This window comes from Heterocephalus glaber, unplaced genomic scaffold (genome assembly GCF_053883595.1).
Source record: "Heterocephalus glaber isolate CG9 unplaced genomic scaffold, H.glaber_assembly_v1.0 deba00000071, whole genome shotgun sequence".
NCBI lineage: Eukaryota > Metazoa > Chordata > Mammalia > Rodentia > Bathyergidae > Heterocephalus > Heterocephalus glaber.
The window spans coordinates 21,138,729-21,165,144 of NW_028258137.1; the positions used below are offsets into that span (position 1 = coordinate 21,138,729).

Sequence of the window (26,416 nt, forward strand, 5' to 3'; positions counted from 1 at the left end):
GACATACATATATGTACACATATGCACACTCATGCACACACAACTGCATGTGCATACACACAAGGTGTAAGAAAAGTTGGTTACAAGAATCAAAGTAAAAGCATACATATGTGTGCAAATACTTTTTAGAAAATGTCTGGAGAAGGGGCCGGGGGTCTAGCTCAGTGCAGTGTGCTTGCTTAGCATATGCAAGGCCCTGGGATAAAAAAGGAAATGGAAAATGAAAAACATCTTGAGAAAAAACATCAATGTGTTTGTCATAACAAGATCCAAAGCAAACTATGGTAGAAAAAAAAGCTTCAAACCATTATTTCCTCTCTTATGTTAAGCTCTTTTCTGTCCTGTCCTTCAAGGCTTTCTTTCTGTAATAGAGATGCAGGAGAGGCTTTTCTTGATCAACTATGCTGTAGCAGGTATTCCCTCTCACCTGTCATTTCTTAGTATTCACTACTTAGCTTGCAAGACAGTCATGCAGAGGGACCTGATATATGTGCCACTGTGCTCCCAGGGCCTAGAATATAGTACATGGTCACTAATTGTCATTTCCTGAATGAATTTCACAAGGTCCCTGCACATGGAAAGGCTTTCTCAAAATTTAGGAAATTGATTTTGATGTCCCAGCACTTGAACCATGCCTAGCCTAGGAATCAGCACAGATAATTGGACCAAGCATGAGGGCAAGAAAGTGTAAAGATGTATGGTCAGTTTTTGCGTGCAAATGGCAGTTCATTCTGATATTGTTCAGTTCTGCGTAAAAAAGAACCTGATGATGTATTGCTCATGGTCAGGGAGTCAGCAGAATCTGGATTCTAGTTTGGCCACTGTCAGAAATCACCCAGGTGGGGTTGCTTCCACTTTGTTCCTTCATGTTTTCTCTCCTGTAGATGGGGGCCTGCAATTGGTTTGGGTTGCTGATCTCAGGAGCCTCCCCTAGGGACTATTCTGCTTCCCTGCTTCATGATTCCTGGTGCGAGTTCAGCGGCACACACACCTGATCGACACTTGAGGACTTATTAATTGAAATGTCTATTAGATTGGAATACTGTGGAGTTTGAGCGGATTGTATGTCACCCTGTAAAGTCCCTGAAAATTTCTGGGGAAAAAATTTCAGCTTTTCTCAGTGTGGCAAGATGGGGGAGTGCACATCATTATATTGAAATAGGAAAAGGCATGATTTTGTTGGGTTTTCCATGGTGTGATACAAAGCCACATCTTTCCCCATTACCACTGCTGATGTTGTGTCCCACAGGCATACTAAACATGCCTGATACCACTAGGGACACCCAGGTGTGGCATCTCCGGCAGAAGGCAGAAGGCTTGGGACTCAGTAAATGCATGCACATTTACTCACTAGTAGAGATCTGTGAATTGTTTTTCTGTGCATGGAAATAGCAGTGTGAGGACGAGAAAGTGCAAAGTTTTGTGGACAAACAGCATCACAGATTTAGCTCTCTACATATCACTCTCAGTGCCAAGGAGTATTTTTTTTATTTTTAAAAAACTTTTCTATATTGTCAGAAAATGTAAAATAAATCTCCAGCAGAATGAAGCAGTGTTGCCATCATTTTTTTTTTTTTCAGTGATACTGCATCTCAGAGGGGTGGGGTGGGGCATGCCTGCAAAATCACTATAGCCTGAGAATCAGAGGATCAACTTAATTGCCAACTTCTGCTTCAGAAACACATGGATTAAATGTCTCTGTGTTTTCAAATCTAAGAATGAAGTCAACTCAGGTGTTAAGCACACAGAAAATATACAGATGCATTCCTAGCTAACATAAATGGAAGGGAAAATATTTGAGAAGGGCGTGCTTTATCTGTGAGATGAAGAAGCAAGATGCTGCAGTTGTAAAGCTGAACAGAGCAGCAAACTCTGTGATGTTAAATCTGTGCCATAGATCCCATCAAATATTTGTGGAACTTGCTATTGCTGAGTTCTAGAGCCGTGTAAGGACTTAATGTTTAATTTAAGAGGATGACCTCCTTTAAGCATATTTTGTTGATTGTAAAAACTGTGTGGTTCCTTTTAAGGTACCTGATAATTCAGTTTTTCATTGTCTTGACTACAAGGAATGTGTTAAAATATTGTGTGAGTGTGATGAAATATTTGTTAATTTTATTTTTCCTTTTTCTTTTCTCAGTTGCCTTTGTGTTTCTGAGTTTGATTACCACTGTTATAATCACAGTAGGTAATACACTAATTTCCATTGTTTTAATTATTTTTCTTACCAGTAATCTTCATTTTTCTATCTCTTATATCTTACAATATTTTTTTTTTCTGGAGCTAAGAAAGGACGCTGCACACATCATGCCACAATCTTTGCTCCAATATTTCATTTTATTCGTGCGTAATCATCAATAAAGATGCTTATGCCAGTTTTTTTTTTCTTAGATAAGAAAACTGACATTTAGAGAGATCAAGTAGTTTTCAGGTGTTTTTATACAGCAATGGTAGAGCCAGAAGTTAGACATGCTGGTACCTTTACTGTTTTGTGACCTTTGCATGGAATGTTTGCCAAGGAGTGAAAGCCAGCAGGATTTTGTTTTCCTCTCCCCAAAATAATATGATGCAATGGAAACTGTATGAAATATGTGGCTAGCTAAATGGTGGTTCTGATTATACCCCATCTGTTCCCTAGACACCTAGAGGCTTTTGAGAAATTACACTCTCCTGAGTTGTTCCTCAGATAGATGGGGTTGACCAGAAAACTCTGTCTCCCAGTGTCTGTAGGGTTAGAAATACTATGAGCTGGAAGAATGATCTGAAGGAGGGATTTCTGCCTCTGTCTTTTTCTCTATCCAGTCTCCCTTTTCCCAGGGTGGGAGCCATCCCTGAATGTTATTGATTGGCTTCTCCAGGTAGATTGCTGCTCAATGAGGCTGAGAGAGGGAGGGTTTCTTTTTGGTATGTCAGCATCACATGGTGAAAGAGAAAAGAAATAGCAAAGACAGCCACACCTTGCAAGCTGAGATGCAGAAATGGGAAGGGTTTGTAAGCTATAAATCAAAGGAGATTGTCTAGAATTGGTACAAGCCAAATTTGAATTTAACAAGTGCTGGAGTGATGAGGTAGGATTTGTGTTCTTTTGGTTGAAACACAATTACTGCACCTTGAGGGGGTTGGCTGCCCACTGACAAACTGTTGGTGGCACAAGAGCACTAATGTCATTCTGCCTGGGACAAGCCACTCCCAGCTCCTCCCAAAGGCAAAGCACTGGATCACCAGTCCTGCTGCTGCTTTTTCTTTGATATATCCTTTTTCAAAAATAATCACCTTTAGGTAGAAAGCCAAACCCATGCATCGAGTGTAAGGTCCACCAGGTGTTTGATTCCATTTACCCATGTAGACTTTGGTACTCCCCCATCTTGTAGATGAGATGCTTCATTCACACAAGTACATTTTCTTCCCAAATCCTAACCATTTTGGAGAGAGTTGGTATAACCAACATTGTGTCATTTTCACTAACTGTGCACTAGCACTTCGTTCAGGGCGGCATCCTGAGCAACAGGCTGCACCTAATTCATCAGAAGAGATAAATCATCAGGGATGTATTGCTTGTCAGAGGTAGATTCCCTTGAAATACTCTGCTGGTTGTCTTGTGAAAGCCAGTGATTCAGAGATCCTTGCCAAAGGATCATCATAAATCCTAGTTAGACAGAGAAATCCCTAATGAAAGAAGGGTTCTTTGCCATGGCCCACGGCCTTGAGCAACAGTGTCCAGAACAGGACAGTTTGCAGCAATGCTGAAGCAAGAGCCCAGGGGCTTGGTTACATGGACAGGGACACAGATGGCCTCATAAGTAGGATTTATGAAGACAGCCCTGCTCACCCGACATGGGGAGAGGAAAAGGGCTTTAGGACAGTGTCATCTGAGAAGCCTCCCAGACGAAGATTGTTCTAATCCTCTGCCTGAGTTTCCAAGTCCCTTTCAGGAACATGAAATCCTGTCTGATATTCTTTCCTATACCATGGTGAAAATCAAATTCGTTTTTATCCTGTTTTGTCTCTCTCTTTATTGTGGTCTGGCTGGCAGACCAACCCAGCAATGCATACCCGCAAATGATGGAGTGATGTGGAGATTGTCAGCCACACAAGATTTTCCTTCTGTGAAAGCAGCCTGCTAATATTTGTCCTGCTCCACCATGTGTAGGACACAGTGCTGTGAGCTAAAGGTTATGAGATTTGAGGGACAAGAAGGAGAATCTCTGAGTGGTGTGTGTGTGTGTGTGTGTGTGTGTGTGTGTGTAGGAATGCTTCCCTCTTTGAAAGACTATTCCCAAGTATATGCATTTAATTAAAAAAATTTAACTATCTTCTGCCCAAGGATGAAAGATGGTTTAATGTGGGCCACATACTGTTTGCATTATTTTGTGTGATAATTAGAAATGATTTATAAAGAAAAAAATTTTTGAACGGGTATTGTGATTCAGACTTTTTCTTTCTGTTGATTCCACACTCTTGAGAAAATGTTTGGACATGGAGATAGAGAAAATTATGAACAAGGACACATCCATTTGAGTTTTCTTATAAATGTTCAACTTGTGGGTGCTTTTCTTGGACTTTGGAAAAAGTACTGCTATAATTCATGTTATACGTTTACATATGAGGTATTCTACAGGAATAACCCTATAAGGCGGATGTTATTAGGATCATATTGCAGATAGAAAAGCTAAGGTTTTGAGAGACCAGGATACTTGCCTAAAAACACACTGCTAGTTAGTGGTACTGTCTTCATCTGACCCCCAAATTCCTAAGTCCAGAATCTGAGCTCTTACTTCTGCCTGGAGTTTTATGGAAGTTCATTGACAGTTAATGCAGATATTTTCAACTGGAATTGTTTTACTATTTTCATTTACAACTTGTTGCCTTCAGAGCCACGGTGATTTTTGTAATGCTAACCAATGCACAGCCCCTTCCTCTATGGCATTCCCATTTTGGCTTCTGCAGCCAGCAAAAGAAAAAGGAAAATAGAAAGTTAAATGAGCTCCCCAAAGTGCATTCACCAGGATATGTGTTTTATTCTATTTGTTTGACTTAGAACAAAACAGAACAAGAAATTTTCCTCTCCTCTGGGTCCAAGGACTTGTCTCGGCTTTAACAGTGGTTCCATGAATAATAAAAAGGTTTCCAATTTACCTGAAAACAGTCCTGACATCAGAGAGTCACCAAGATGAAACTCCAGTGTGAGCTTTCTTCCCCTAGTGTCCTAAGCATTGTCCTTGGCTTTCTTAGGGTGGTACTCACTCCCCTGAGTGCTGTCCAGAGCTGCCCATGGATCAGGAGCAGTATCCTGACCACCATCCGGCAAGTATCAGGTAGGCAGGCCCTCAGTCCCCTTGCTCAGACCTGAGGGCAGGCTCTGTTTTAATAAGGCCCCCAGGGACTTGCATATTACAGTAGCAGAAGCACCTTTTGGCAAAGAGCGGGCCTTAGCTCCCCACCCTGGGGGGCCAGGATCCAGAACTAAGGATTAGTAAGTGAATTCCTGGTACAAAATTTTAGAGAGAGCTACAAGATGTGGTCATGCTATACTTAATTTAAATATTTAATGCTATATTTAAATGCTTTACTTAAATATTTAATGTTATACATTTTTTAAAAAAATTAAACATACATTTGGCCGTCTGTAGTGCTCTCCCTTCTGGATCTTTGGGAGAGATGGCAGGAGAAGCTGGTAGAGGTCTGGGAGTTTGGGTTTGTTTTTCCTAAATCTGCATAAGTTTTAGCCAGTGAAATTGCAATTGAGTCGCTCCTATTTTAATCCTCATACCTACATCTTTTTGGATTTTTCAATAACTGGTTGTACACAAATAATTTAGCATGGTAATCTGAACATTTAAGCCCCAAGCTTGGTTCAGTTGGCTGGCATAAATCTTACTAATGATGTGATGGAGATCAGCATAAGTAACTTTACAGTTATGTGTGGGGAACATGGCATAAATTGACTAATTTTTTTTCAATAGGTCTTATGTGAGAGGGAGCATTTTACTCTCCTTTTTATAGATGAGGAAATGATAAAGTGTCTAAGGTAATCTAGCTAGTTATTAGGGAAAGAAGGTATGAACCTGAGGTGACTTGCCCCAGATCTGATTATTTACTTCTTCACAATCTATAATACTTGTAGAACACATAAAATTAATTTTTTTGGATTCAAGATTCTGAAGCAAGTATATCTAACCCTTTTCTTCTTCCAGTGTTTGAGTATCACAGTGGTAAATATCTTTACTATGAAAATCTGCCCTTTGACATTTTTAGGTTAATATGCTCTCTAAAACAATTAGGTGAGAATAATAGATGATGGGAGTTATTACTTAAAATTTGGCTTCAATTTACTTTGGAACTGGGGAAGGGAGAGAGTGGGGGTGGCATTAGTTCAGGAGAAGACAGGCATTTCCAGGCTCTCGCTGCTGTGCAGGATCCCCTGCAGCCACTGTGGATGGATTCTTGTGGGCAGGTGGCCCCATCCCTGCGTCTGCTTCTGCTCTGCCCCATCTGTGGCTATCCCCACCCTTGCCTGCATCTGTGTGGGATTCATTAGCAGTGGGTGGGTGTCTCACCACAGTGGCTCATTCACAGGGCTGCTAGTGTGCCAGGGATCAGGGCTGCCTCTTGGGCTGTCCAGACCAAAGCTGGGCTGAGTCGTCTCACAGCCCTGTGGTCCTCGGTTTTCCCACATGAAGTGTCCTGAGATCGAAGAGAGAAAGGGCTCCTCAGAGATGGCCTCATCCTGGCTGGACCCTGCGTCTCACGGAAGACTGTAGGTAGCCAATGGCCGCACAGTGATCTTGGTGATGGTGGAGTGAGTAGGCACTGGATTGATCGGGCCTGGCCTCTCCATCTGCCAGCTCGGGTGCAGGTGCCAGTTATACTTCCCCGGGCGCAGACGAGGGATGGGAATGGTGGCACAGAGATCCTGGCAAAGGGTCCTGGCTTTTGTAGACACAAGCTTTAGGTTGGCAATGATGTTTTATTTATGTCCTGCCCATGCCCTTACAGCTGCCAGCTTGATATGCGTTCACTATTTCTATACTTTCTGCTTGGGTGGATCATGATCATTATTTGACTCAGGGATTGTTTTTATTCCAGCTTGGTCACTGCCGCCAGAGCCGTGGCTCAATGGCTTTGCCTAAGTGTTCATCTTCGTCTTAGGAATCTCAGAAAGTTTGTTCTGGTCTGTCTGTGAGAGAAATGGTGCGTACCGGCACCCTGTGCCAGATTTTGGAGTCTGGGGACACGTGCTTGGGGCCTGTTTCCATCTTCTGCCTTTGTCTGGTCTCCTCCTCATTAAATCTTCCTGTGTCTGTGGAGTTGACTACCAATTGGTGTCTGACCTAGTTACAGAGCCACTGTGTAACCTTTTCTTCACTCATCATAATAAATGGATCATAGTGGTTTGTTGCTTGTGATTGATTCTAAGTGGACTCTTATTTCAGAGTTTCTTTACCTCTTGGGTGGGTGTGAATATGCATATAGTTATTTATGCATGTTTATATAAATGTGTGTGTGTGTGTGTGTGTGTGTGAGCGCACGTCTGTGCACGCGCTACGCAGCTGCCTAAAGGAATCTGGCACTTTCTGTTGCTATATTGGGACTTTGCTTTTGGAAAATCGTCCTGTGGCTTTGTAGGGAATAGTTAATGGGCTTGCTGGTTTTCTTGCCTTGACCTCCTTTTGGTTTCCACTGAGAATACTTTCTCTTGAGCAGCACAGGTTTTCACATTCTCTGCTTCTGGAGTCAGCTCAGTTTGCCTCTCTTTCGCTGAAGGGCACCAGCCAGTTACTCCAAGGCCCTTTTGGACTGTTTGCTCAGTGGATGAAGGGCTCAGTCAGGATGGTTACGAGGACAGCACATGCCTCCGGTCGCTCCCTGCCTGGCCATGACTCATGCTTTTGGCTTTTGCCTCTGCTGATCTCACAGGCCATGTGGAAGTTTGGATTTTTCAGCACATATCAGCGTCTGTGACCTTTTCATCAGCATGTTACCTTGCATTTTAAAAAAATACTCTCTCCAATCAAACTGTATTTATAAAGTAATAACCAATTCCTTTTACCATTTTAAATTAATTGTATGTACTTAATTGCCAAATCAAAGCTTCTAATCAGTATGAGTTAATGAGAGTTAACATTCATCTATTTGTTGAACACCTCCTATATGCCTGACCTGCAGCAGGTGCTGAGAAGAGAGAAATAAACAAGACTCCACCTTAGTGGGGGATTTCCAATGCATAATAGTATTCTTGTTAACTCATTTTAATTGGGGCAAAGTTTATTGAGCACCCACTGTGTGTTTGGAGTGATACCCAGGGTCTTATGTATTTTACCTCCTTAAATCTTCAGAGCAGATTAGAGCAAATCAGGCAGTAGAGATAACATTTTTTTTAAACAAGGAAACTGAGTTTGTCAGCTTGCCTCACACATGTAATTACAAGGCAGAAGCAAGATTGGAATCTAGGGCTGTTGGATGCTAACCCTTCTCCTGTGGAGATTACAGTCATCAACTCCTTGTACTTTCTTTTCTCTTTCCTACTGTGTTAGACTTGATTTTGTAGGCAGGAGGAGTGCCTGTCTTCTCTCCCTGTTCTGTGGCATCTGGCTTAGTCTGAATTCTTGGATCTGAATGAGTTTATTGCCCTGATAGTGTAACGGAACTTCTCCTTTCCAAGACATTGAGAATACTGACCTCATGATTGATTAGTTAGGCTAACTGAGGCCTTGAGTGGCAGAGGGATTTGCTGATGGTTACACAGTCTCAGGGCCTGGTCTGGGACCCTGCAACTCTGATCTTCAGGCCAGTTGTGTTGGTCATAACACATTACCTTCTTATTGGCTAATTTATTCTGTGCTAAGGCAAATCTCAAAAGTTCTCGTTGATAATTCTCTCCAGGCTTGAGACAAGAGCTACTAAAGTTATATACAGTGCAAAATAATTAGGGGAAAGAGGCTGGACTTGCTGATCGCTGTGTCCCAGGCCCCAGCATAGTCCTGCCTATACCAATGGTGGTCTGCCAGCAAGGGTTGGATGAATGTCCTGGATAAAATGAAGGACCCCCAGGGACATCCTTCTCATGCCCCTGCTATCAGTTTGATAGTTACTGACCTCCCTTCCTGGATTCTTTCAACACCAGAAAGTATTTCAGACTCAAATTGATGGTATCAATATTTAATTTGACACCTCGATGATTCTGTCATTTAGTATTGTAAACTATTTTCCTGTTTCTATTTTGGAATAAATTGGCTTGTTCTCTTGGCAGCTCTGGGTAGAGTAGTTTTTCCTGGTTGGTTGAGAAAGCAGTAGAGAGTGTGCAGTCATCAGCACCCCGCTTCACTTTCGGTGTGGTCAGTTCAGGTATCTACCCTGCAGAGGAAGTACTCCATATTGTGTGATGAAATTTTATAGTGTGACAAATTTAAACAATGAGGAAGAAAGAAAAATTTTACTCACAGTTTATTCAGTCTGACTCATAAAATATCTTCATATTTCTCCTTTCTTCCAGTGTACAACATGGGGACATTTTTATAATATTGTCATTGGAACTGAGATTTTATTTCATGATGAACCATGCTGAAATCGCCTCATGTGTTTTTTCCATGTGACTCTCCAGTTCATGGAACTACAACCTTGGAGAAAGCCTGTTCTTCCATGTGGGAACAATGCTGTCTTTACTTAAAATTTTCTCTTATTACAGCAAAGCACTTCTGATTTTATGTGAATATAAGGCTATAATTCTTTGCAATCTGGGAAGAATGGAATGGGATTATTAAAACAACTGTAATACCTACAAGTCCCTTGACATGTCAGTTACTTCATTTTCAGTCAGATTGTGAAAGATTTAATATTCTATTTCTCCAATGACAAAAAAATTCTTGAAACATGCATAAGGAAATCTAGAATTAATCAACATGAGAATTCTTTTTAGTTCTTTTTTAATTTTTATAATTTAAATTATTAAGATGGCTTTGAATGCAAACATCTTTCCCAACTGCTAGGCGTATTTTCCTCGTTTCTAAAAATGGGTAACATTTTAGCTGGAAGACAACATAGCACACGTAATGAAAAATTAAAACTAACTGCTTAAGAAAGCTAACATAGTCTTTAAAGTTTCTTTGTGAAAAACAAGTAGGAAAACAGAAAACTCTTCATGTAAATCTGTTTGCATACTTTCAGGAAAAACTTGTTAGGATTGGTCCTCTAATGAAGTTACAGGGTTTAAGGCGATAACTCTGAAGAAGTGATCTGGTAATGAGCTGACTTCCAAGAGAAGTTTGAGAGAGATTTAATTAACTTTGTTTGCATCATAATTTGGCAAGGTCACTGGAGAGTCTTCTTAAGCCACTAAAAATAGACAATCTCATGGATCTAATCATGCGGTCATCTTGCCTGACTTTCCTTTTCTTTAGTCATTTCTTATTTTGGGAGCTTTCTAGTTCTTTTTGCTCATCTGCCTCCTCTGTAGCTCTACATTTGCTTTGGCCAAGAAGCTGGCCCCTGGCTTGTTGAGAAGACAGGGGACGCAGGAAATTTCTGGGCTCCCCACTCAGCTGATATCTTTATCTTCAGGCTCTCTTCCTGTTTCCCTTCCTTCCTTCCTTCCTTCCTCCTTTACTTCCTTTTTCTGCTCTTAATTTTCTTCCTTTCTTCTCTTCTTCCTTCCTTCTTTTCCTCTTTCTCACTTTTACATGGACCCCAATTCTATGTGTTTATCTTTGCAAATTGACTGTACACAGAAATACTTGATATCGCATAATTATACAAGTGTTAAAATGAGTAAATGAATATGGTTAGAGCTATGGAGAAGGCAGAATTCTATTAGGGAATAGTGGGACTAGGAGGAGTTTTTGCCTCCTTTGCAAGTGTATTTCTCTACTATTTTGCTGTCCCCTCTTTCCCTATCCTTGTCCTCCTCTACTTCTAAATACAGTGTCTGCTATACCTCATGCATGTATCCTATTGATGCCCAGCCTCCTAGCTGTGCATGCCTCTGCCACTTCTGAACATGAATCTGCCTTCAGTATGCTGTTTTTTGAGAATCCAAAGAAATCATTTAACTCCTAGATTCACTGCTTCTATTTTTTTCTCTCCTGATTCCTTGAGTGTCATGCAGAGTTTTGTAAGGAAGATCTCACTCCAAATGCTGGCATGTATAAAATGGATGAAGGAGAGCTTCTGTCAAGTGAATAGAAGAGAGTAGCAAGCAATGAGGACACCAAACCTCCCACAGTGTCTGGATCCTCCAGGCCTCCCACAGCAAGCAGCCTTTGGGATACCCCACACATGCCCAGGCTCTCTAAACACAGTTAGTAAAATCACTGGATTAGGTCATCACTGGGTTTTCATTTGGCCTTCATATCCTGTGATTTGTGATGTCTTTCAGTCTTCAGGTCTAGGTGTCCATTTTTACGGTTTGCAGCAAATGTAGCGATTATGTAGTAGGAGTTTCAAGAGCCATGACTGAGGCAGATGGCCGAGCTTCTGCTCCTTGTGAAGTCCCAGGAATTGGGGTGGCAGGGAAGATGTCCAAGGACTGAATGCTCAAATGGCTGAGAAGGACCTCGGGTGTAGCCTCTCCTTCCACCCCATAGTTACTGAGCATCAGCTGTGTGCTGGGCATGTGCACAGAGGTTGAAAGGGGCCCTGAAGAGCCATACTCTGTTTAATTATTGCTTTAAATTTTTCTCTGTATCACTTATTACTATGTAATACTTTTCTGTTGACTTGCTGGAGAAAAGCTCTCCAGTAAGAAGAGCAAATGTATTTGTGTGGTCCCTAGTGGCTTTACCAGAGTCTGGCACATCATAGATGCACAGAAAACATTTGGTGACAGGATAAATGGTTGACAGAGATGAAGCTGCAGTGAGGGGTGTGTGTGTGTGTGTGTGTGTGTGTGTGTGTGTGTTTATGTGTGTGCGTGTGCAAACATAAAAAAATTGAGAAGGTGACAATTAGGAGCTAACATTAGATCAGAGATTTAAGGGACAAGAAATTTATGAACAAGAGAAAAGGGAAAGATACTGTGTAGAGAAGAAAATGGAATGAAGCACTAGAGCAAACTGAGGAAAATGATTCCGGTTCAAAAAGGGATGGGCCTAGGGGCAGCACAGGCCAGCTGAGATTTGCAGGTGAAGGCCTTTTCCTGAGGGCTGAGTGGGTGGTGGTAGGACCGGAAGCTCTGTACTCAGATGTCCAGGCTCTTATAGCTGCCAGCCGAATGCCAGGGTAGCTTACCTTCTCTGTCCCAGATGTCTCCACATTCAAATAGGTGCAATCCACGTGGCAAGTGGAGAGGGACTTCCGACTGAGCCTGGACCAAAACACAGTTTGGGTATTGTTCGCAGCAGAAGAGGCTGACCCAGGGAGAGGCCAGTGCTTAGAAACTAAGAGAGGCGGGGCAGGCTGGTGGTGTAGACACAGAGCAGCTGTGAGGAGGATAAGCGGGCTCTCCTGTCCTCCTGGCTCCTCCCCAGCTCTCTCCCTCACCCAAGGGACACTCATGGGGCAGGATTGCTGCTGTGTGACACCCAGTAATTCTATTTCCATGGCAGTTACTCTGTGGGTGCTGCTCTTTGTCTTATTCTGGGTAGTCACTGTGAACAGCAATGGGAAGAATAACATGCTGTCATCTGTATCTGCAATGGCCTTGACCTGGGTGGGGACCATTTTTAGCTTTCTGGACTTGTGCCTGATAGTGTGTGCCTGTCCCTTTCTGTGATGCTGTTCTTGAGACCATATGACTTATAAGCCCAAGCTTTGCATATGATCACCCATTCAAATTTCTTCATGCTGTTATTTCTCCTTTTCACTTTTTTTGTGATGTAAAATGAGGCTGTATGTTTTTATATTGTGAGCATCTTTGTGGGTGGTCTTATAATTCTCTTTGGAATACAACAGATTCATGAAATGCATGGTATGAATTACAGGGAAAATACAAGGTGGATGCTGGGCACAGTGAGTTTTCAACTTAGTTTCTTCTCCGTGAAAACCTAGTTTCTTAGAGTTATTAGATTCTGCTCCTACCGCTGTCACCGGATCAGGATTGGTTTGTCTTCCTGGGCAATTCTTCCTCTGTCCTGGAAGAAAAGCTCCATTGCTGTCATCCCTGCATCCCCATCACGCACTGCTCTGATGTGTGGTGTTAACGAGGCTGCCGTGCAGAGCTCTGAGAGCTCTGAGATGTGGCGATGGTGGTGGGGTCTGTGGCTGCTGAGCCCCCACCCCCTTCCCACTCGGGCCTCAGTCTCCCTGTCTCTACAGTAAGTTCACAGAGATGGGCTAGTGCCCTTCAGTCACTCAAGCTTGTCTTCTCAATGTCTGGGTGTTCCTTGCAGTGTTATCTACTTGATGTTTTCTTTTGACTCATTCTATTTTACTTAAGTATTTTTGAAGGAAAGTATATTGCTATTACTGATGGAAAACCAGTTCTTATTGCCACAGATATGAAGCAGTCCCCCAGACAGATATAATGAAAGGGAAAGGATGTAGTGGATGCCACTCTGAGCCTGAGCCTGCTTTCTCTCTTAAAAGAGAGACTTGTTCAGGAGTCACTGCACAGAGACTTTCCTTTTGTAGAACTTGCATACAGAGAGAATTAAAAAGCCACATCCCTACATCCTGACTCATTGTCATTTCATGCCAATAATAACTAAACCAATGGATTAGACTATGTCATGTACAATATTATGCCTGTTTCTTTTTATTAGGTCTTTGTAACAGAACAATGAGGCTTTTTTTAGTTTGTTTTATGAAACAGGGTCTCAGCTGTGTACCCACAGTTATTTTCAAACTTGACATCTTCTTGCCTCAGCCTCCCAAGTGCTGGGATTACAGGTGTGCACTTCTATACCTGGCCAATGATAACTTTTTGATGATATTTAGGGAGCAATGACTTTGTGCCAGAACCAGCTGTATAATTTGTATACACAATTTCATTTGCTTCAGCACAGCTCTGTGAGGTGTTATAGTGCCCATTATTTACAGATAAAGAGGCAAAACCCTAAGTCACAGAACTGATGAATGTTAGAGCCCCAAGCAGGAACCAGTCTCCTGAAATCAGATTTCTTCATTCCAGCACTACTTGCTAGGTGAGAGGCCCACTTGATTTGCCTGCATTGGATCCTGTAAGCGTTCCCTAAGGTTACCCTTTTATTAGGGACTCTGAAAGCTGGCTGTACCTACAAGTCACCCCCAAAGTTAAAGCATAGCTTCCCACACCTTTCCCTCAACATCTTTTGCATGTACAATGTCCCCTAAAGATGGCCTTCATCATGGTACCAAGTTTGGCCCAGGATGGCACAGACTTGTTCTAAATGTTGAATGCTCTGAGCTCAGTATTTCTTAAAGTGTGAGCAGAACAGTGCTGTTGGGAGGTGAAATGTTTCGGCCAGGGGGACTCATTATTCCAATTACAAAATCCCATAAACTCAGCATAGGAAAGAACCTCAGTGTTCATCAAACCTACCTTGGTACCTAATGACAAATTAGTAATTTACTGGGTAGAGAATATGATTTAAATATTTCTAGAGATAAGAGACAGCTTCTGAATAGTATTTGGGTGTGTTTGTGTCTACAAATACACATCTAGATACTGTATCTTTATCTATTTATCTATATGAGATTGTTGCAGGGGTCAAAGCCAACATAGCATAAAGAAAACCTGATTCAAAGTCCAGCCTGGCTTAGTGAATATTGTAGCAGCAGACCTCCCAGAGCCTCTGAGCCTCTGATTTGAGTAATCGTTCCCTGTCAGACCAGGACTGCTTGTCACTTCCACACAAATGCTCCAAGCTCAGTCTAAAATGATCCCACTCTGCACAACTATGCATAATGTATTGATATTTTTTTTCTTCTTTATTCTCAGTTCTTAACAATGAAGTTAGTAAAATTAGATATCACATTTAAATATTCAAGGAACTTTTTAAAAGATGACAAGAAAAGAAGGGTCAACTGGACCTTAGAGGATGTTGTGCTTATGCACTGGAGGTAAATTAGGAGGTCCAGCCTCGATACAATTTCCTGTGAGGATAATAGATTCTTAATATTAGCAGATGAATTTTCCTAACATCTTCAAGAAAATCAAAATTTGTGCATACTAGTGAAAAGTGCTATGCCAACAACAAAGTGCAGCAAAGTAAAACAGAAACATTTTAATGGCCTGCTTCTCCCGTGGAGCCTGAATGAATCCAGTGTACTTAATGAGGTGTGAAGTGGATGCTGAGCGCCCACCAGACCCTCCCTGACTCACGTCAGCCCTTCTGTGGGCAAATTTGAATTTGTGCCTGGAGAAAATTACAAGTCCTCACTCAATCACTGCCACCCTTCAGAAGCTGCTGTCTAGGTGACAACACAATGTCAGCAGCTCACCTCTTCCTCCACTTACTTGTTCAAAAGCTATACTAGAGCATTTTATTTGTATCTTTGTCTACCAGATATACAGGGTGCGGCGGAAACCTATAAGATTTTTGACCTTTTGGTGCGTATAGAAAATTTGAGTTTTCACAGTTTGTTTCTCGAGAATGTCTCAGAAGAAGCAAATTTAAAAAGTGATATTTTTTAAACTTAATTTTACACTGTAAGAAGACATTGTAACTTGAAAAACCTTGTTTTTTTTCTTTCTGGGCATTATGGCCCTGGAGGCAATTTTGTACTATTGGGTACAATAGTAAATAAATAAATCCAATAGTAAATAAATAAATCCAATAGTAAATAAATAAATAAATCCAATAGTAAATAAATAAATCCATCCCATTGGGATAGACTTGGTATAGATGGTGCAGTTGACTTTCTTCACTGTATGACTTTCTTTACTGTCTGTCCATGTTTTGAGTACTTAGCCAAAGATTTGCAGTGTTTATCTTTGTGAGCATTCTCTGACTGTGAATATGGAGATTTACATCCTCCAGAAATCACCAATGATTTGATTCTTTGATTGTGTGGAAGTTGCCAAGATTTGATTAAATGTTAGATTTTCTCAGGCCTTGGGTGTGGTCAAAGTCTGTTCTTCATTATAATTGTGGTTCTCACTTGCCAGTGGCTGCTTTCTTTGGATAGTTCAGTAGTCTGGTAAAGTGATATATCTCTTAGTCATTTTTTTAAAAAAAAATCATTGGAGTACTTCCTTAAATCGGTGCTTCATTTTTGTCTGAAGCATGGAGTTGGGCAAATTTCTATAGAGTCCAGTGGCTTGGGTCTGAATTCTGGCTCTGCTGGTTATTTGGTTTGTGACTGAAGGCAACTTTAACTCATCTTTTTATACCTCAGTTTTCTAACTGTGAAATTAAGAAAATCATAGTATCTGACTTAAAAGAATGTCACAAAAGTGAATTATATATTATGGAAAGTATTTTTCCTAGCACCTGACACATTACAAGTGCTCAAAAAAATATTAGGAATTTTCATTGCCTATTTGGATTATGTTATGTCTAAGTAGTAATGCCCAGCTCCTGGGGATGTAGATGTCCTGAGAGTTCACACCATGTGTGTATGACTGGAATTATGCCTTAAGTCCTGAAAGATGATTCAGTGCTTCATTTGGCAGGTGAAATGCTTGGGAAATATCGACTCTTTTTCCAACTTCATATTTATACAAACACATGCATTAGTGCCACTCAGGAGCTATCTGCTCATTTCTGTCTCTTTTCTTGTTAATAACTATTTGTTTGCAAAATAACAGCCTACTTTACTGACTTTAACTATTTTAGAAAACAGCAAACAGCACTACATTGCATTTATCAAAGGTGAATAATTTGGGCCAAGTGAGTACATTACAGTCACTGAAGAAAAATCACAAATTATATCTATCATTTGACATTAAATAGATAAATGGCAATAGATATTTTCAGTCTTATAAAATTAAGAAAAATACATAATTTTTTGATTGCTATTTACTTAAATACATTGATTACTCTAATAAACTTGCCTTATAGAGGTTTAGCAGTATACTGACTTGGGGAGACAAAAACAAATATAAAGATGGGCGTGGTGGTACATCCATGTAAATCCCAGCAGTCTGGGAGACTGAAGCAGGAGGATTGCAAGTTTGAGCCCAGCTTTGTCAATTTAGCAACTTACTGAGACTCTTCCTCTAAACTTAAAAGGGCTAGGGATGTAGCTTAGTGTAAAGGCCCTGCATTCATTCCTCATTCTCTCAGTACTGCACACACATAAAAATACAAGGAGTATAAGATGTTATTCCAACTTGCAGTTAGTTCACAGTTTTCTGGGATGCAAAGTTGGAAAGGGCAGATAACCATAATAATAGAGCTCTTCCAATGGGGAAATCAAAAGCATTGAGGTGCCCTGAAGTTATCCTGAAGCTCTTTGAGTTTGCACCAGGAAGTGAGGGGAAGTTGCCCCAAAGTTACACTGACAGCACCTGGGCCTGGAGGAGATCAGAGAGGGGAACAGTGTGTGTAGAGAAGACCACAGGTGCATGCTTGCCAGGGTCATCCTAAAGCAGAGCTTACTGCCACAGAGGTTAGGTGGGCAGAGGAGGCTGGGAACTGAACAAGGAGGCAACCATGACCTGAGGTAATGAATGCCGGCATCTCTCAACCCAACAGGAAAGGATTTGGGGTTACAATATTTAATTAGGGATAACACATAAATTGACACCCTTCTAGGTAGTGGCTTCTGTCAAAAGAGAGTTTCTGTTTTGCCCTGTGCATCATTTTTAAGTGTTTTCATTCATGCAAAGATACAAGCAAAATAAACTATTGAAAAAAGATAAATATTGTTGGGGAGCATATATAATCATGTACATACTGGTTGCTTTGTTTGAACCCCAGAATTCTTTCTAAACTCACTTTCAGAACTTGATTATCTTAGTTTTGTTAGCTTGCCACCTCCAAAAACAAATAAGCAACAACTGTATTTAAAAATTCCTTCAAAGTTAGAGGTAAAATTGATAGCATTTTAGGGCAAAAGTAAAAATGTATTTTCTTCTAGGTGTTCTCAGGCTGTATAACCATATACATAGCTGCAATGTTTATATGCAACTTTTATAGTGGTTGTCCTTAGATTTTTTTCCTCCTTACTATGATTTTCATCCCTTTTTTATTTAATGAGAAGAAGAATCATCTGGGCAGAGTGAAAAGGGCAGGATCTTTGCAACCAGGGAAATCTAGATGGGAATTCCCATTGTGCTAATTAGCTTGGTTATCTTGGGTAAGTTCTTTATTTCTCTGAGGTCCACTTCCCTTTTGTTTTGAGAGGTAGAAGTGGAATAAGCCAAGCCCCTCCTCTCCCATCCTGTTGAGGATATAAATGTAAAAAGAATGCATGCAAAAGCAGCAGGGCAGTAATATCGGGGACATATTTGCAACTGGAGCTTTTGGTATTGACTTATGTTGAAGAGAAAGTAAAACTTCATAATTTGGGCAAGAAATAGGAATAAAATGTAGAGAGTGGCAGGAGGTTTGCTCATATGCTAGATGACTGTTTGTTTATTCATTTCCCAAAGATATTACAAAGGCTGTGAATATTTATTTAGTTCTGCTCCCAATAGCCTTTCTAATAGGGAATTATTTGGGTACAATGAAAGACATTTGTAAATGCGGCTGATAAGACTGGCATTGGACAACGAGTGTTTTGTTGGACACAAGAATTCTATTATCCCTGGCTTCAGTTGTCAAGTGCCCAGGGAACCCAGAATTTATGGTGGCAGTACAATGGGCCTTTCAGGGCTCGGCGAAAGAGCTGTGAGATCCTGCTCCCCGGCTTTTCAGGGCTTCTAATCTTTTTATCAGGCCAGGACAATGCCGGATTCATCTGCTGCCTGAGCCTCCTGACTCTCCATTGGCCATCAGGTATTGTGCAGTAATTACCATGGTAACAATGGACTCGCTCTACACCCATCCGTAGGCACTTTGGAAAATGACGAGGGCTGTCACTTTGTATTAGGTGCTTCTAAAGGCACAGCTTACTTAGGAAAACTACTCAAGAGAAATAAAGATAATCATGTTAAAAGTTCCATTTAAAAGGCTGCTGTGTCAAATCCATTTGGAGCCCAGGATCGCTTTATGGATGTTCGCTTGTAATTACAGTAGGTTGTTGGACATCATAGCCCAGGACTGGCAGCAAGAGTGAGCCTGAGAGCTTGTGCAGGGAGGAATGAGCTATGGGTGGCTGGCTGCCCTTAACCACACACTGAGAACAGAGGTCTAAGCTGAGCCAGTGAACTTGAAAGGGTCTCTCAACTTCTCTGAGACTCAGTTTCCTTCTATGAAAGAATGATGTGGAAAATGCTTCTAGATGAATATTAACTACATGACATATATTACACTGTATATTAACATATGCAGCTACACCAATAGCGATTCAATATAAATGCTCATACATCTACCAAAGGGCATACCAAGCATATAACAAAGGTAAAACTCTTAACCATGCATAATTGTAAAAGCATAATGTATATCTTTTTATAGTCATAGCTATTGGTTACTGTTAAGTGAAGTGTTGGATTTATTACCAATATTCTTCATAACAACCCTCCCACATAATTATTATATTTATTTTATAGCATGTAAACAGAGGCTCAGAAAGTTCTTGTTTGCCCAAAGTGACACTATTTTAGAAGAGGCAAACTAAGTTTCCAAACTATTTTGGAAGAGGATTTTAAGTACTTTTCTCTCCTATTGATAGCTTACTGGCCCTCTTATCTTTTTTGGTAATTCATAATCTACAAAGCTATCTTATGAAATATGCTTCACCATATGGTTTTGAAACTTTGGAGATAACAGGAAAGAAAAACACCCAGTGGTGATTATTAATTGAGTTTAAGCATCACTTTAACAATGTTGAGAACGTGTGACACCCAAAAAAGGAAGATGCTCCCATCTGCAGGCACCCAGGGTCTGCTGCAGACATGCAGCCCCTTTTCTTGCTGGCTGAGCAAGTGAACCACAGAGTGCCTTCAGCAAACCTACTTGGTATTTCTGCACTGACAGAAAAGTATATGGCTATTGCTCAATCTCTTTGCCTAATAAATGTTCCAAAACCCAAATTTTTAAACTTTTTATATGATAATAATACATGAACATTTATTCAGAGTGTGTTTGAATCTGTCCCAAAGTAAAATCCTGTTGTATCATTGTAACAGAAAGTAGAAAATGCTTTTAGCCACATACCAGAGAAATACACACAATTTGCCCTAGGTCTTATGGTGGATTCTTCGCTGGTGTAAAGGACTGTTCTTGTTGATGATTAAACATAATTAGATTACCTCCTTACTCTGCACACCTAGGCATTTATTACTTAGCTTCAGCTTCTCCATCTGTAAAAGGGAGCTATCACTGTCTCTATGGGCAACCATGTATGTTCCTCTCAATGGAAACTCTTTTCTGATAGTCCATCACCTCTGTTGGATATTTTCCAATATTGTGCTCACAGTACATTCAGACACAGGTCTGGGTGTCGTGAAACACACATTGATAGAATAAATGAAGTGGGACCTTTTTTTTTTTTTTTTTTTGAGTCAGGGTCACGTTATGCAGTTCAAGCTGTCCTTGAACTCACTGTGTGTCCTAGGCTGGCCTCAAACTCATGGTGATCCTCCTTCCTCAACCTGATGAGTTCTGGGATTACAGGCATGCACTACCACACCTGGTTGGACTATTTTAATGTAATTCATGTATTCTTTCAGCCAACTCTCTCCTCTCCACTACCAGCACATGTTGTTGTTTTAGGCTATGCTGCTGGCAGTTATCCTGGCACGCATCTGGCCTGGCTGAGCCCATGTGCTAGAAGAGGATTCATACCTAGATATCTTCAACCCAAGGTGTTTGTTTTGGAGCAGAGATCCAAAGAGGAAACTCAGCAAAGAGAGGGATATTGTTCTGTATGTACTGAGCCTTCCACACAGGCAGAGCTCAGGAAAAAGTAGCTGCCACCACCCAACCCGTATCCTTCCCAATTTTTCTTCTTGATTTTGGTATCTGCACAAGTATTTCTCCATCTCATTTAATCCCTTTGGCTTCGTGGTGTTCTTACTCCTCATTTTTCAGTTGCTCTGAAATAATACATGGCATGTAGTGTCTGTGTCCTGAGAGGCTACGTCCTGCGAGCAGCCTTGCACAGTGAAGGAAGTGGCTGCTGGAGGACAGTGATGTTGGACTGGAAGCTGGCTGTGATGGTGTGCAGACCTTGAAAAATAAAGGAGAGACTCCTGAGAGTAGGTAGGGGATTCAGGGGTAGAAATAGCAAGGCTGGATTGTAGCTTCCTGTCTCAGAAGGGAGCACATGATTCCAGGGATGAGGGAGTTATAAACTAAGGGGAAGATGAGGAAAATGAACATATGCAGAAACAGAACTTTAGCAAACCTGCCCTGCCCTCCCAGGCTCATTAGCTCTGCTAAAAGCACAAGGAGAAAGAGAGAAGGATGACACTTACTCTTTTCTTTTCTTTTTTTTTGACACTTATTCTCTTCTAAGATTTGTACTACAGTTGTGGGACAACATTCTCCTCAGCCACTTTTGCAAATGTTTGCAGTTATTAGAATCTGTAAACAATTTTTCATCCCTTTTTTTCTTTTCATCCAAGGATTTTAATTCTCTATCCCCTTTTGGGTGGAAGAAATTTTACAGGAGACATTTTACAGGCAGTACACATTGCCAGGCTAAGTGCAGGGTCCCAATTCATTTTTATGGATTTGAGAAGTAAATTTAAAAACATGTTGATCACAGATTTGACTGCATTATTAACATATTAGTCCAGGGAAGGAACATGGAAGAAACATGGGGTCTGACATCAGCTCTGCTGGATTCTGACCCTACCGCAGGTATTTTGGCTGTATACTCCAGCAAAGTCTTGTGCCTTTGAGTTGGAGGGCAGCGGGCAGGGTTCATGATACCTGGTGTAGTTATATAAAGACAACATATTTTTGAGGCCCTGGAAAGTGTCTCTTTCATCCCTATTTATAATATTCCAGTTATCTATTGCTAGCTAACCTTCCATCCCCAAATCCACTGGTTTGTAATAACAATTTGATTATATTTTATAGTTCTGAGTTAGGTGAATTCATTTAGGTGGCTATCATGTGATGTCTTTCGTGCTATGTTATTGGATAACTGGAGTAAAATGAGATTTTTGAACAGGTGGCTGTCCAAGATGGCACATTCTCTTGCCTGTCCTGATGGGGCAGCTGGAGATGGGTGGGCATCTCTTTCCCTCCTTCTCTGTCTGTCCAGAGACAGATAGAGAAAGTCAGAGAGTTTCCTTATAGTATGATGTTGTAGGGTAGTGAGACTTCTCCAAAGAAAAACCAGCAAGCACAAGACAGGTTACAAGGTTTCTGCATTAATCAGCTGAGGATGTGATAACAAAACACCACAGGCTGGAGTAGCTTAAACAGCAGACTTTTTTACTTTTTACAGTTTTGGAGCCTGAGAAGTCCTCAGAGGCTCATGTGATGTCACCTTTGCAGTGTTTCGTTGGTTATCCAGGGCTGGCTCAGATTCACATAGAAGGGGATGAGGCAGAAAGAGCTGCCAAATATAACTTGGAGTGGATAATTACTGTAAAATATTTGTTCATGAACTCCATCAGCTTAATGTAGCAATAATGCACTGGGCATGTACTTTGTGGGAGCCACCCCTAAAACCCCCTCTGTGTCAACTTGTCCCTGTTTGGAAACTCTGGGTGGGCCTTCCCCCTCTTGTGGGGCAGCGTGTTCCCAGAAAGATTAGAAACCAGTCTTGAAATTTGTTTATGTAAGCCCCCAACCTTGAAACCATGGAAAATTGCCTAATGCTGCTTTACTACATTCTTGCTACATTCTGTATAGCCATAACTTAAGCTACCCTGTAGGCTATGAGCAAGGTGTAAAAAGGAGAATCTGTCTTAGCTCAAGGTCAGTCTATGAGGACTTGTTTCCTGAGGCTGGCCATTGCCTGGCAATAAACATTTTTATTTTACCCAACTCTTCTGTCTCTGGAAGATCATTTTGACTCCCAATTTGCCACAATATTTGGGGGCTTTTCTGGGATTTCGAGATAACCTTCTGGCCACTTGGCCAAAGGCTGGAACCCTGCCAGAGTGAGACTGGCCTTCCTACTCCTCTGAGGGGAAGGGCGCCCCTGGGAGAATTTTCTCAGTCCCCTCAAGGACTCGTAAAGCCAACCTCATCGACAGCAGCTTGACCAGACCAGGAACAAGAGACAGGAGACACAGGACTGACTGACTGACTTTGGACATGGTAGGTCGTCCTGGGAAAAGCCCAAGATTCAATTTGCTTATCCTGACACAAGTCAGAAGAAGGGCCTGATCACCCCTTGTGTGGGAATATTTAATTCCTGTTTGGTAAGGCCTTTTTGAAGTTCTGTTTGCTTGACTGGGGCTTTTTGGAGTCCTACTTGCTTTGGTTTTGCTTTGTGAAAACTGAATTAGGGGCATCCCAGGTGGGCGGGAATGTTTAACCTCTGAATGACTGTGTGTGAATGTGAGACTGAGTGTGAACAGACAGTGTAAGCCATAGGCTGTTCGGTCTGTGTCCACAACCATAGGGGGTTGATTCTGTGCTCAAATATCCCCCTGAGGTTACGGACGTCCTTGGGCCTGATCTTCAATTCTGTGGACACATCTTGCTCCGCTTGAGGTCGGTGGGGGGGGTGGGAGTTCTGCTCTCCCCAGGGGCTAAGTGGGTGCTCTTGAGATGAGATAAATACACCCTTAGCCCCAACAGTCCTGAAAGCACTGGTCACGCAGCCAGACAGGTGCCTGTGTGGATCATCCCAGACTGTCACCCTCCTTTGTCTTGCGTCTCAGTACAAGGGCACCCATACACACACCAACATACTGATCTGCCGATCATGTGGACAGGAACATCACATCCTACTGTTTTGGAATGCATGCTTAAGAATTTTAAGAAAGCTTTTATTGGGGATTATGGTATTAAGATGAAACTCCAAAAACGTAGAACCTTTTGTGAGTTAGAATGGCCCAAGCTTTGCCCAGCTTGGCCATCTGAGGGATCCCTAGATGAAGGTCTCATCTGGTCTGTCTAGCTAGCAGTCGCCGCTCCTGGACGGGAACATCCAGATCAATATCCCTGTATTGATTCATGACTCAACTTGTACCACAGAATGCCTCCTTGGCTTCATATGTGTTTCCTGGAAGCAAAAAGCACTATCTTGATCCTCCATCAGAAAGTGGACAATGCTGGAAAGAAACCAGTCCTTTCAGACCCAGACAGAGAGAATTCAGACTTTCCCTCTCCATACCCAGCTGCCCCAGCCCTTCCCAGGGCCCCTGTGGCATCAGCACCAGCCCCTGTGGCTTCAGTGCCAGTCTCGACAACATCCTACACCAGCACCTGCGGCAGATGCAGACCCTACTAGTCCAGTGGATCACTGCCTCTGCTCCATGTATCTCCAAATGCCCTCTAAGAGAGTATCCCAATCCAGCAGGAGCACCCTCTGTCCTCATACATCAGCCTTTTAGCTCCACTGATTTGCTGAATTGGAAGAATCACACTCCTTCCTACTCAGAGAAGCCAGAGGTGATGACTAAACTCCTGACCTCTATTTTTTGGACATACTGTCCAAATTGGGAAGTCTGTCAGGAACTGATGATGGTACTCCTCAAGACTGAGGAATGCAGATGAGTCATAGACACGACGAGACAGTACCTCAAGACCCAGGTACCTCAAGATGAGGCAAATGAAGGACAATGGATAAATGATCACCTGCCTCACGATAAACTTGACTGGGACCCCAACATGGCTGGGGGACAAGGGAAACTCAACAAGTACCTGGAAGCCCTCTTAAAGGGGATGGAAGCAGGAGCTCAGAAGCCACACAACATGACTAAGATAGCTGAAACCTTTCAGGAAAAAGATGAAAGCCCAGAAAAGTTCTACAAGCAGCTATGTGAAGCCTATAGGACATATTCACCCTTCGACCCAGAGGCCCCTGGAAATCAGCAAATGGTCAACACTGCATTTGTAACCCAGGCTGTGGCAGACATTTGAGAAAAGATTCAAAAACAAGAAGGCTGAGCGGGGATGAATATCACCCAGCTGATCCTCATTACCTGAAAAGTCTACTTGAACCTGGATCAAGAAGAAAAGAAGGAACAAAGAAAAGAAGCAGACCAGCAAACCAAAGAGAAGATTGCTCTCCTGGCAGCAGTGCTGGGCCAGCCTGCACTGAGAAATAAAAAGGAAAACCTGCCCAATAGCTCCCACCAGAAGTCTAATGCACAGGGCAACTTGCCAAAAGGACAAACATATGCTGATTTGTATCCAGACCAATGCGCCTACTGTAAGGAACATGGACATTTTAAGAGCAAATGCCCAAAGCTCTGGAAGAGGAGATAGGAGAAAAGGCAACAAGAAGGAGAGGATGTCTCCCCTTCCACTCTCCTCTTTTTGGCCAGAGAGGAGGATGAATAGGGGTGACAGGGCTTCATGAATCTGGGTCCCCATGAGCCCCTACTCAAAGCCAAAGTCGGGGACCACAATGTTATTTTTATGGTGGACAGTGGAGCAGAGCATTCTGTTGTGACTCAGTCACCCCTCTGAGCACATGACTCACTCAGGTTACTAGGGCTACGAGAGTTCTCATCAAAAAGACTTTTTGCCAGTGCAGGACATGTACGATTGGGGGGCATCAAGTGAATGTCCCATTCCACTCTTGGGGAGAGACCTTCTCTCTAAGCTGGGAGCCACCATCCCATTTGATAGGGACACTGGTGATACCTGTCTGGGCCTGAGCACTGCACCTGACAGTCATGTCCTGCTGGTCACAAGTCCCTGGGAAGAGGAATGGCGATTATTTGAAGGAGATGGAGCTGAGATCTGAGAGACACAAGAGGATAGCGGGAAACTTAGGGGATTGCTCCCAAGAGTCTGGGATGAAGCCAACCCACCTGGCCTTGCAAGGAGACATCCCCCAATAGTGATGGAACTCAAGCCCAGAGCCCTTCCAGTGACCCTTTGACAGTATCCGATGGTACAGGAGGCTGGGTGAGGAATCCAGCCCCACATAAATAGATTAAAAGAAAATGGGCTCCTTGTTGAATGTCAATCACCTTGGAATACTCCTCTCCTCCCAGTAAAGAAGCCTAACAGGGACTACAGACCCATACAAGACTTGAGAGCCATTAACCAGGCCACTGTTACTTTACACCCAGCCATTCCTAACCCTTACACCCTGCTCAGTCAGATTCCTCCAAAAGCAGAATAGTTCACCTGCCTAGATTTGAAAGATGCATCCTTTTGCCTTCAAGTTGCCCCAGTGAATCTGCTACTTTTGGCCTTTGAATAGGAAAGATCCAGAAACAGGATGAAAAGGACAGCTGACCTGGATCTGACTATCACAGGGATTCAAGAATGGTCCTGCTTTGTTTGGTGTGGCATTAGCCTCAGACATAAACTATTTCCCATATGCTCAGTACAATTTCTGCCTGTTACAACATGTAGATGACCTC

The 26,416-nt window shown here is 42.1% G+C and overlaps 1 protein-coding gene across 4 annotated transcripts in view; it reads left to right on the forward strand.

Annotated features, from left to right (window-relative positions):
- Positions 1-26,416, forward strand: part of Cdh11 (cadherin 11) — a 159,142-nt gene that overhangs the window by 36,666 nt on the left and 96,060 nt on the right. Inside the window, exon 1 of one of the 4 annotated variants that reach the window (XM_087205604.1) lies at positions 6,738-6,757. The exons of the other annotated variants lie outside the window; for them this stretch is intronic. The gene's annotated coding sequence lies outside the window, so the exon portion shown is untranslated. Of the gene's footprint in view, positions 1-6,737; positions 6,758-26,416 lie in introns of those variants that run through there. 4 annotated transcript variants of the gene reach the window in all.